The sequence below is a fragment of the Hyla sarda genome, chromosome 4 (genome assembly GCF_029499605.1).
Source record: "Hyla sarda isolate aHylSar1 chromosome 4, aHylSar1.hap1, whole genome shotgun sequence".
In the NCBI taxonomy this organism is placed as follows: Eukaryota; Metazoa; Chordata; class Amphibia; order Anura; family Hylidae; genus Hyla; species Hyla sarda.
The window spans coordinates 16,154,097-16,166,928 of record NC_079192.1 but is presented as its reverse complement, the minus strand read 5'-3'; positions in this window follow the sequence as shown (position 1 = coordinate 16,166,928).

Genomic DNA, 12,832 nt, shown 5'->3' with positions numbered 1-12,832 from the left:
GTCCTTAAGGGGTTAAAGTAGTCCCATTTTTATAGGACACTATTCTGAAAGAAAAATTGTGCCCATGACCCCCCTCATTACTGGGGTGTAATGAGGGGGGGGTCATGTGCACTATTTGTCATTCTGAATGAATACTGACTACATATATAACCCTGTAAACTAACACAGCCCTCACATCAGATTATCTATACAAAAACAAGTATCACATATATTGTCTAAACAAACACAGACAAGAAGCCCTAAAGAAACATAGAACTCAGACCAGTTCCTCTAAAGAAATACAACCATCTTAAGAAATACCCCAAAGAGTCCTAAATAAATATAGAACAAGGCCCCATAAATACAGACCCTGGGTAGACCTTCTGAATACAGGCCTCAGAACCCCTAAAGAAATAGACTCCCTAAACAAAAACAGATGCCAGCCACATGAAAATATTTAGATACCACACAGTAAATATAGACCCCAGAAACCCTTCACAATAAATATCCAAGATCTCCTAAGGAAATACAGAACCCCTTAATACAGACCTTTTTAAATAAATACAGACGCCAGGCCAGACCCCTAGGAAAAATATACACCCATTAAAGGGGTACTCCACCCCTAGACATCTTATCCCCTATCCAAAGGATAGGGGATAAGATGTCTGATCGTGGGGGTCCCACTGCTGGGAACCCCCACAATCTCTCCGGCAGCACCCCGTGTCATCGGCTGCACGGAGTGAACTTCGCTCCGTTCCAGATGACAGGCAATACAGGGGCCAGAGTATCATAATGTCACGTCCCGCCCCCTCAATGCAATGCTATGAGAGGGGGCGTGTCGGCCATCACACCCACTCCCATAGACTTGTATTGAGGGGGTAGGGCGTGGTGCCACAAGGGGGCTGAGCCATGACGTCACGATACTCTGGCCCCTGTATCGCCCCCCATCATTAGGCACGGAGAGGGGTGCTGCAGGAGAGATTGCGGGGGTTTCCAGCGGTGGGACCCCCGCGATCAGACATCTCATCCCCTATGTTTTGGATAGGGGATAAGATGTCTAGGGGCGCAGTACCCCTTTAACACACACTCTAGATCAGACATACAGTTACTTTCCAATTTCTGCAGTCCTCTTCACACCTGGGCACCAAGGAAAACAACATGGCAGTGCCCAAGAGTAAAGAAGACAACAGGAACAAGTTGAGTCAGATATATTTGTAAAGCCCATGAGATTGTTTTGCTCTTCTGGGGGGTCCAGGAGGTGTCTCAATTTTTGTCATATTGGGTGTAGATCTTACTCACTTGTATTATTGGAGATTTCCCCAATCGGACATTGAACACACTGAAAGCAACAGACTGGTTGCCCCCGTCTTAGTACTCTTCTGAAACCTGGAGGACAATTCTCACTACAGACTGAAGTTGGAATCTTAAAAAATGATAAAAATAGAAAACGTAAACATTTTAGCATTAACATTTTAATATTAGTAATGCTTTTTATAGGTTGTCCATACTATACCTGCCCAGTGCCAGAAGGCCACATGACAGCACTAATATTGATGGTGAAGATATTTCCATCGGTGGCGGCTGTATCGTAGCTTCCAACTTTGACGTTCTTCAAGTTCCCCTTACTTCCCAGCTGCCAGTTGACAATGTCATATACTGCCGGGAGATCCCCATTCTCATCGAAGAAGAATTCTCGCCCATCTTTAAGTTTTATATTTACATTTTGTATATAGTTTTTCAACTAGTGCAAAATAGAAAAATAAAAACAATTGGTATTTATAGGTTTTCTATTTACAGAAATTCTAATGTTATTCCTGGGGGGTGGGGGGGGGATTGGCTGCGGAATGGCAGATAAGGTTAAAGGGGTGCTCCACTGCTCAGCATTTGGAAAAAACAGTTCTGAACGCTGGAGCCGGCGCCATCATAACCCCGCCCCCTCATGACATCACACCCCGCCCCCTCAATGCAAGTTTATGGGAGGGGGCGTGACAGCCGTCACGCCCCCTCCCATAAACTTGCATTGAGGGAGCAGGGCGTGACGTCATTAGGGGGCGGGGCTATGACATCACGAGCTGCCGGCTCCAGCGTTCGGAACAGTTTGTTCCAAATGCTGAGCAGTGGAGTACCCCTTTAAATCTTCACAAGTTTCATAAATGTTGGGGAAAATATGTTGCGCTTTATTCCTTGAAATATTCACTATGATGCTGGGTTCACACTTGTGTTGCCTATTTCATTATTTATAAAAAAAAATAAAAAAATTTTTGTTCCGTTGTAGAACTAGACAAAAAAAAATTATGGTCTGCCACATGCATCAAAAAACAGACACCAATGGAGCTCAACAGACCTCATTGACGTGGATTGGTCAGGTTCCATTGAGGTGTCCATATTTTTGAACAACAACATATAAAAATATTTAATTTATTTACGCATATATTGCTGGAAAATGAGAGATCGCCTTTAAGTAAAGGTCTCTCATTTTTCCAGCAACACAAGTTGACTGTTTCCAATTATTTCTTGATCTGAATAAGTATATAAGAAAATTAAAGGGGTTATCCAGGAAAAAACTTTTTTTTTACATACATCAACTGGCTCCAGAAAGTTAAACAGATTTGTAAATTACTTCTATTAAAAAATCTTAATCCTTTCAGTACTTATGAGCTGCTGAAGTTGAGTTGTTCTTTCTGTCTAAGTGCTCTCTGATGACACGTGTCTCGGGAACTGTTCAGAGTAGAAGCAAATCCCCATAGCAAACCTCTTCTACTCCGTGCAGTTCCCGAGACAAGCAGAGGTGTCAGCAGAGAGCAAAGTTGCCAGACAGAAAACAACAACTCAACTTCAGCAGCTGATAATTATTGAAAGGATTACGATTTTTTAATAGAAGCAATTTACAAATCTGTTTAACTTTCTGGAGCCAGTTAATATAAAAAAAAAAAAAAAAAAATCCTGGATAACCCCTTTAACTCTAACCCGTTTTTTTACGATCATGGAAAATAAAAAACCACAGAGGGGGAATGAAATGAATTAAATTTTGCTTACCTGAAAATTTCAATTCCTGGAGTCCGTAGGCAGCACAGAATGGGTTAAGTTCGTCCTCCCGAACTTGTCAGAAGAGGTAATCAGCATATAATTAAACAAATTAACATAATTAACAACCCCTCCCACCAGGTATAAGTAGGTACATAGGAACTCAGACCACAGAGTATTTTTATAGCAATATTTATTTAGGGAGGGTCCTCTGTGCTGCCTACGGACTCCAGGAATTGAAATTTTCAGGTAAGCAAAATTTAATTCATTCCTGGACGTCCTACGGCAGCACAGAATGGGACTTAAGTAGCAAAAAACAAAAAAGGGCGGGCATTACTTCTTAAACGCTTCTTCCAACACCGTCTTACCCAGGGCTGAGCTATTGGATATGTCTAGGCGATAGTGCTGAATGAACGTCATCGGAGTTGCCCACGTTGCAGCTCTGCAAATCTCTAGAAGAGACACATGAGAAGCTTCTGCCCAGGATGCAGATGTCGCCCTAGTTGAGTGGGCTTTGAGATCCTTCGGGGGCTCCAAGCCTTCCTTCTGAAAGCAAAAACTGATCGTCTTCTTAATCCAGTTGGCAATAGTAGGTTTGGCTGCTTTCGAGCCCTTAGACTTGGCCCCAAATTGCACGAATAGATGCTCCGAGCATCTAAAGGATGCTGTTCTAGACAAATATTCCAGAACTGATCGCCTCACATCCAGTTTTGAGACTTCTTGGTTTTCCGCCAAAGCCGGCAAGACAATTTCATGTTGCAGGTTATTAACCGAATGAACCTTAGGAATAAAACCTGGCAGGGTTCGAAGGACTAACGCATCCCCCAGGTCCCGCAGGTAAGGTTCCCGGCTAGACAAGGCCTGTATTTCGCTGATTCTTCGAGTTGATGCGATGGCTACCAGGAAACAGGTTTTCCACGTGAGAAACTTAATATCAATGGAATGTATAGGCTCAAATGGTTCTGAAGCGAGACATCTTAGTACCTTGGAAAGGTCCCATGAAGGTATAGGTTTACTGACTTTTGGACATAGATTATTGACTCCTTTAAAGAATCTCTTAACCAAAGGGTCTTTAGCGAATTTCCCCGCTAAGAAGAAATTTATAGCCGCAAACTGTACTTTCAGTGTAGACTGCTTGAGACCCTTGTTCAACCACTTTTGCAAAAAATTCAAGATATCGATGACTGTAGGATCCCTATTAGGGGTCATGGACTTGAATAGATTCCATACCCTGGTGTAGCACTTCTTTGTCCCTGGTCTGCTTGATTTCTCCAGTGTCGATAACACCTCACCCGACAGACCCTTGTCCTTAAGTAAACTCAGTTCACCCTCCATGCAGTTAGGTGTAATGGGTCTAGATCCTGATGATAGATCCCGTGTTGTGACAATAGATCCATTCTCTTGGGCAGATGCCAGAATTGGTTGTCCGATATCTCTCTTATCATGGAGAACCATGCTCTCCTGGGCCAGTATGGAAGAATTAGAATCGCCCGAGGGTTCTCTCTCTTGACCTTCAGTAAGGTTCTCTGTATCAAGGCCGGAGGTGGAAATAGATACAGAAATTTCATTCTCCAAGAGAAGGACAGGCCGTCCACATGCTGCGGGTGGTCCAGGCTGGAAAGGGAACAAAACTTTTGCAGTTTGGAATTTTTCCTTGTTGCGAATACATCTATCTCCGGTGTCCCGAAACGTCAGGTCACCTGCTCGAAGACTTCTGCATTCAGCTCCCATTCTCCCGGATGTAGGGATTTCCGACTGAGGAGAATTCAGTGACATTCAGTGTCCCCTGTAGATGTACCGCCGCCAAGTTCTTGATATTGGTTTCTGCCCATTTGAAGATTTTGGCACACTCCGTCATTAATGAATGACACCTGGTCCCCCCCTGCTTGTTCAAGTAAAAGACTGTGGGAAGATTGTCTGACCTCACTAGAACATCCTTGTTTGACAAGCAGGGGGAAAAATTAAGCAGGGCCAGACGTACTGCCCTTAGTTCTTTCATGTTTGAGGACAGAGTTTTCTCTGAATGGGACCAGAGGCCCTGGGCCCAGTGGTCCCCAATGAATGCTCCCCATCCATGAGCTGACGCATCGGTTGTAACGACCACTTGTCGGGCCGGAAGCAAGGACCTTCCTTCCGAGAACCTGTTTCGTGCGAGCCACCATTTGAGTTCTTTGCAGAGGATCGACGGAATCCAGATGGATGTTTCTAAACCCGTCCTCGATCTGTTCCAATACGACAGAACTCTTGACTGAAGACTGCGGATGTGGGCCTTCGCCCAAGGTACTGCATCTATTGTTGATGTGAGGCTGCCTAGTACTCTCATGGCTAACCGAATGGACACTGTTCTGGCTTTTATGAGGAACTTTATTTGCTTCATCAACTTCATTTCCCTTTCGTGAGAAATCAAAATTTTCATTGATAGAGAATCCACTCGGAATCCCAAGAAAAGGATTTGTTGTGATGGGGCTAAGTGGGATTTCTTCAGATTGATTATAAATCCATGATGTTCTAGAAACTTTATTGTCTGCTTTACATGCCGACTCAATTCTGGTTGTGATCCCGCCTTTATCCACCAGTCGTCCAAATATTGTACTATCGTCATACCTTGAAGCCGCAGGGCTGCTGAAAGAACCACCACCAGCTTTGTAAACACCCTTGGTGCTGAGCTCAGACCGAAGGGGAGGCACCTGAACTGGAGGTGCCATGTTGAGTGTCCTACCAACACTGCAAACCTCAGGAATTTCCTGTAGGACGGATGAATTGGTACATGTAGATATGCGTCCGATAGATCTAATGTGGCCATGAAGTCCCCCTGATTCAGAATGGGGAGTACTGACCTGATGGTCTCCATCTTGAAATGCTTTCTGGCCATGAACTTGTTCAGGTATGTGAGGTCTATGACCAACCTCCATTTGCCGTTGGATTTCGGTACTGCGAAAATCCTTGAATAAATTCCTGATGATTGCTCTTGAGGGGGTACCCACTCGACAGCATTCTTCTCCAGAAAATCCTTGACCAGAGACAGTACGTTCTGGTCCTGGTTCGAGTTGACAAAATACATCTCCTGAGGAGCACTGAGAAGCTCGAGACGATATCCTTTCTCTACTACTGAGAGTACCCACTTGTCCTCCGTCGTCTGTGCCCAGGCAGGAAAAAATGCTTCTAATCTTCCACCAACTTTTAGGGGTACTAAGCTGGCGTCATAAGTCCTTCTTTTTGGTTGGTGGCTTGTTCTTAGATGCAGGATTAAAGCCTGTGTTCTTCCTCTGCCGATTAAATCTAGGCTTGTTATATTGGCCCGACTGAAAATTCCTCCTTTGGAACTTGGGTGATCTTCTCCATTTCGGGCGATCCTTTGATGCGTCCTTCTTAGATGTACCTGGAAATGCGTCATTCTCATCGTTCATATCTTTGAGAATGCTTTTCAGACTAGGTCCGAAAAGAGACTCTGGAGAGAATGGAAGGGAGCAGAGATTATTCTTTGCTGCTACATCTCCTTTACTCCAATTCTTGATCCATAGCGCTCTCCTAATGGAGTTAGATTCCGCCATGTTCTGAGCTGATAATCGCATTGTATCCAGTGGTGCATCGCACAGAAATTCTGCCGCGGATTTCATAACAGGGATTCTCTTGATGATGTCCTCCCTGGAAACTCCATCACTCAGGTCTCTGGATAATTGACTTATCCAAACACGAAGGGCTCTAGCCACTGGAACAGAGGCCATCGCTACCTTTGAAATCGCTGCTCCTGTGGAGAACGCTTTTTTAGATAGAGACTCCGCCTTTCTATCCATGGGGTTGGATAACACCGATGACTCTTCGGAAGGAAAATACGATTTTTTAACAAGCTTGGCTACTGATAAATCCACTTTAGGTGGATTGAACCAAGAACCTGTAGCCTCAGAAGACAATTTGTATATAGACCTAAATCTGGAACCGACGTCCACTCTCTTTTCAGGCTTATCCCAGTTGGACCTGAACCATTTAGTAATGGCTGGATGAGAGGGTAACACCCTATCTTTAGAAGCTGGAAAGTAATATAGACTTTCCCTGGGAGGCTTATCTTCAGTGGATCGGTCTGTTTCTAGTACATGCTTCACTGATTTTATCAGGGTATGCATGTCGTCTTTGTGGAAAATATAGTAATCTTCCGGAGAATCTTGTGATTCAATAGAGGAGCCTGGACCGGAATCCTCCGAGTCAGGAGGAGAGGTCGTTCTGTGTTGAATTTTGCGTTTTTTTGCACAGGAACCTTCCTCGGGTAATATGGCAGAAATACGTTTCTTAAACCAAGAAAAAAATAAAGAAGCCTCGTCACCAAATGTTTCCTCTTGAACTGGATGTTGTTGTGGGGAACACATGCCACAAGTGTCTCCTTCTATATCGTCTGCCAAAGGCTGGGAACATGATACACACAGTCGGTGTTTCGTCTTTCTTGACTTTTTGACCCTTGTGTGAGAATCCTCAGACATCTGAGGAAAAAAAGAGGTCAAATAATAAATTATAAGTGAGATGATCACTTGACACATAAAGCGCACATATTGAATGTTGGAAAGACAGGCAGCGGAAAAAACAGGCAAAAAACCTAGGTACTTCACAGTAACCTGGTATCCCACAGTATTCCTAGAAGGAGGCGCAATAGGACACTTCACAGTAGTCCCAATAATCTGCCCAGCATAAATATTAATCACACCTACAAACAAGCACTTACTTTTAAGCTCCAATAGCCCTGCTGCCCCGAGTACAGTGTATGCGGCAGCAGGGACGGGCCGGGAGCAGTTTATGAAGGGTTTCTGGCGTGAATCACCGCCCGTACCGCCCCTTGCTTGAATGTGACGTACTTCCGGTCTGCGTGTGCAGTAAACAACTGCACGTGGAACGCCGCCGGAAGTAAAGCTCCGCGAGTAGCGCTGTCTCACCGGCTGGCGGACCTTGTACCGTATCCTGCTGCAGCTAGGGATGCAGATAAACGTGAGTAACCAGCAAATCATTCCAGTAACTGTGACCCCATCGTCCACCTGATCTCGCTCCAACCCTGCTGTCCACAAAAAAAGGGCACTTCACAGTAGCCCTTGAGATAAAAAAATAGAGACTTCACAGTGTCTAATAAATCGGCCTGTTGCAGAGGACTTCACAGTACCTCCCAGGATTTCATACTAACTCTGAAAGAAACAAAATGAGACAGGGAATAAGTTAAAAACCCCGTCCAAACATTACCCCTTCTAAGATCAGAAGAAAAAAACTCTGTGGTCTGAGTTCCTATGTACCTACTTATACCTGGTGGGAGGGGTTGTTAATTATGTTAATTTGTTTAATTATATGCTGATTACCTCTTCTGACAAGTTCGGGAGGACGAACTTAACCCATTCTGTGCTGCCGTAGGACGTCCAGGAATAGTGGATGCCCCTCTTGTGGAATGCTTGCTGTTAATACTGACATGAGTGTGAATAGTGACTTTAAATATAATAGTGACCTCATGAGTGTAATAGTGACCTGATGAGTGTATCAAATGATGATCTATACCTGGCAAACATGTAAATGTTTATTAAAAAAAAAATCCTCGTTTTCTCCGTTAACATATAAGGGTAATTTTGTGAAAACCTTTTATTCGTTAGTGAGTGATGATCTTAGAAAATTACGTGACTTGCAGATTGCCTCCAATCAGGACAATCTATCATATTAGGAACAAAGAGGATTAAAGGGATACTCCGGTGGAAAACTTTGTTTTTTGAATCAACTGGTGCCAGAAAGTTAAACAAATTTGTAAATTACTTCTATTAAAAAATCTTAATCCTTACAGTACACATTAGCTGCTGAATATTACAGAGGAAATTATTTTCTTTTTGGAACACAGAGCTCTCTCTGCTGACATTACGAGCAAAGTGCTCTCTGCTGACATCTCTGTCCATTTTAGGAACTGTCCAGAGCAGGAGAAAATACCCATAGCAAACATATGCTGCTCTGGACAGTTCCTAAAATGGACAGAGATGTCAGCAGCGAGCACTCTGGTCATGATGTCAGCAGAGAGCACTGTGTTCCAAAAAGAAAATAATTTCCTCTGTAGTATTCACAAGCCAATAAGTACTGGAAGGATTAAGATTTTTTAATAGAAGTAATTTACAAATCTAAATGAATAAAGAAGCACGTACGTGCACTCACCGCTCGGCGGAGACAGTTGCGTGATGGGGTCCGGTAACAGGGAGCTGGATAACAGCATCAGCGCAGGTGGAATGGCGCTCGGAGGCTACGCTGACAGTTTCGCATGTAAGTGCGTGCTTCTTCCAGCCTCAAAGTTACGTCATCGCGCCCAGGTATTTATCGGCAGCAGAGTAGAGTGGAGAGTGCATAGGGTAAACAAAAAAGGGGGAGAAAAACCACCACTGCATGCAGATAAGAATAAAGGAAGAACACCAGACAGGTATGTATACACCTAAAAATAAATGGAAAAAGAGGGTAACCAGAAAAACAAAAAGTGGCAAAAAACTATAACAATAATAAATGGCAAAAAAAAAAAAAAAAAACAGAGGAACTAAATAAAAGTGTGGCAAGTGGGAAACTAACCCCTACCCATATTAAATAAATAGGAAAACAGGAAAAAACAATACAGAGCTAAAGTAAGAAAGGAAACATGTCAACACGGTCATTAAAACCCGCAGGGCCCTGAGCATTAGTCTTCAGGATCATGCGGGCCTCTTGTTTTAATAGTAGATTATGTAAGTCGCCTCCTGTGTCTGGTGTGACAACTCTCTGGAGGCGGCCAAACTTAAGGACATCTACATTATTTTCAGGACATGCCATAAGATGTTCGGCTAGTCTTGGAATCCCTGTTCCTTTTTTGAGGGTGTATAAATGTTCCCTAAAACGTGCGCACAACTGGCACTTCGTTTTCCCTATATAAAACTGGGAACAGCGACAAACAATGTAGTACACGACATACGTACTCTTACATGTGATGAGTTGGGAAATTGGGTGAAAAATCCCTCCTAGATTGCAGGACTTGTTGTAACGGCACGTGTTGTAACGGCAAAACTTACAGTTGCCACATTTGAAATTGACAAATAGCGAGAATTGTCATCCAGCACTGCTGTCCAACAGTAACAGACCCCAGCAAACAATGTGCAAACAAGTCACACAGTCCGTGTGGTACCGGGGGTGCAATCCCCTAGGTAGTAGCGACAAATGTTCATCAAGAAGACAGAAATGAAAGGATGCACTCACCCGGGGGTCTTGATAGCAGAAGACTTTATTTCATCAACGGTGGGACACGCAGGCGGGTAGGCGCAGAGGAGCAACATTTTAGTGTCACTCAGCCAGGTGGTGGGGCTATCGGTTTGCTTTTGATTCTTCTTAGTTAGATGTTTGAAATGGTAACATTCTTTCGGTATGTTATTAGAGGAGGTCTTTTCACTATTTCACAAATGTCTTTGCCGGTTTCCAAAAAGTGCCAATATTTGCGTACGGTGGTGTTAATGATAGAGTTGACTGGAGAATTTTTAAATAAGAGGGTACAATGTTTGTCATCCAGTTTTTTGTTCTTATTTTTATTATTATAAGAAAGAAGATTTTGTCCAATCATATTTGCTATTTTTTGTTGTGCACTTCTGAGTTATGACAGGGGATAACCCCTATTGAGAAGTCTCTTCTCCAATTCGTCTGCTTGACGTAGATAGATATCGGGGTCACTATTGAGTCGCTTGAGCCTAATAAACTGGATTAAAGGGATGCCACGTTTAGTATGATTGGGATGAGAACTCGAAAAATGTAAGTTGCTATTCTTAGCAATTATCTTCCTATACCCTTCTGTACGGAGACCTTCCTGTGTAATGACCAAATTAATATCCAAGAATTCAAGGTTAACTGTGCTGAACACGCTGGTGAAACGCATGTTCATCGAGTTAGTCGGGTTTGGATAACCAACAAAATTGTTAAATCGTTCTTCAGATCCTTCCCATAAGTTCACAAGTCACGGACCAATCCCCCTGGTTGTCCGATCGTGGCCGGGATTGGATCCGTGACTGAACATTTACCAAAATATATATTGATTGGCTTTTGTGTCCATTGCTCCCCTCCATCGCCTCCTACATGAGAGATTCAACCGAAGTCCTCCAATTTGTTCAGAGCTTGCCTTGGTACAAACAAAGGATCGGAACTGCTATGGGGAACCCCATATCATGTACGTTTGCAAACATTTTCCTTGCGGTATTCGAACAACAATATGTCTTTTCCAATAAGAAATAGTGTTGGGCGCGAATATTCGCAATGCGAATATTTATCGCGAATTCATGAATATTGCGAATATAGCGCTAAATATTCGCAATTACGGATATTAGCATTTTTTTCCCACAGTACACATCACAGTGATCATCCCTCCCTGCTTCCAGCTTGTGGTGTAAACAAGGCTCCAATACTAGTTACTATGTCAGACCAGTGGGCGCCAGAAAATTCGCATACGCGAATATTCGCATATGCGAATTTTCATGCATATTGATCCCTCCCTTCTATTAGCTCTTTTATCACGCAATATTGCGCATGCAAATTTTATGGTGAATGCGCATGCGAATTTTATGGCGCATAGTAAAAAAAAAGGCCATGAATATTGTGACTATGCGAATTTTGCGAATACATGATGAATATTCGTCCATATATTTGCAAAATATCGCAAATTAGAATATGGCCTATGGCGCTCAACACTACTAAGAACCAGTTTTCTAGAAATATTAAGGCTTTCAAACGTTACGTGGATGATATCCTCATAATATGGGAAGGATCTGATGCGTTTCACCAGCGTGTTCAGCACAGTTAACCTTGAATTCTTAGATATTAATTTGGTCATTACACAGAAAGGTTTCCGTACAGAAGGGTATAGGAAGATTATTGCTAAGAATAGCATCTTACATTTTTCGAGTTCTCATCCCGATCATACTAAACGTGGCATCCCTTTAAGCCAGATTATTAGGCTCAAGCGACTCAATAGTGACCCTGATATCTATCTACATCGAGCAGACGAATTGAAGAAGAGACTTCTCAATAGGGGTTATCCTCTGTCATACCTCAGAAGTGCACAAGAAAAAGTAGCAAATATGAATAGACAAGATCTTCTTTCTTATATTAAAAATAAGAACAAAAAACAGGATGACAAACATTTTACCCTCTCATTTAAAAATTCTCCAGTCAACTCTATCATTAACACCACCATACGCAAATATTGGCACTTTTTGGAAACCGACAAAGACATTTGTGAAATAGTAAAAAGACCTTCTCTAATAACATACCGAAAGAATTTTTCCATTTCAAACATATAACTAAGAATCAAAAGCAAACCGATAGCCCCACCACCTGGCTGAGTGACACTAAAATGACAGGCAATTTCAAATGTGGCAACTGTAAGTTTTGCCGTTACAACACATGTGCTAAGTCCTGCAATTTAGGAGGGATTTTTCTCCCAATTTCCCAACTCATCACATGTAAGAGTACGTATGTCGTGTACTACATTGTTTGTCCCGGTTCCCAGTTTTATATAGGGAAAACGAAGCGCCAGTTGTGCGCACGCTTAAGGGAACATTTATACACCCTCACAAAAGGTACAGGGATTCCAAGACTAGCTGAACATCTTATGACATGTCATGAAAATAATGTAGATGTCTTAAGTTTGGCGGCCTCCAGAGAGTTGTCACACCAGGCACAGGAGGCGACTTACATAATCTACTATTAAAACAAGAGGCCCGCATGATCCTGAAGACTAATGCTCAGGGCCCTGCGGGCTTTAACGACCGAGTTGACATGTCTCCTTTATTACTTTAGCTCTGTATTGTTTTCTCCTGCTTTTCCT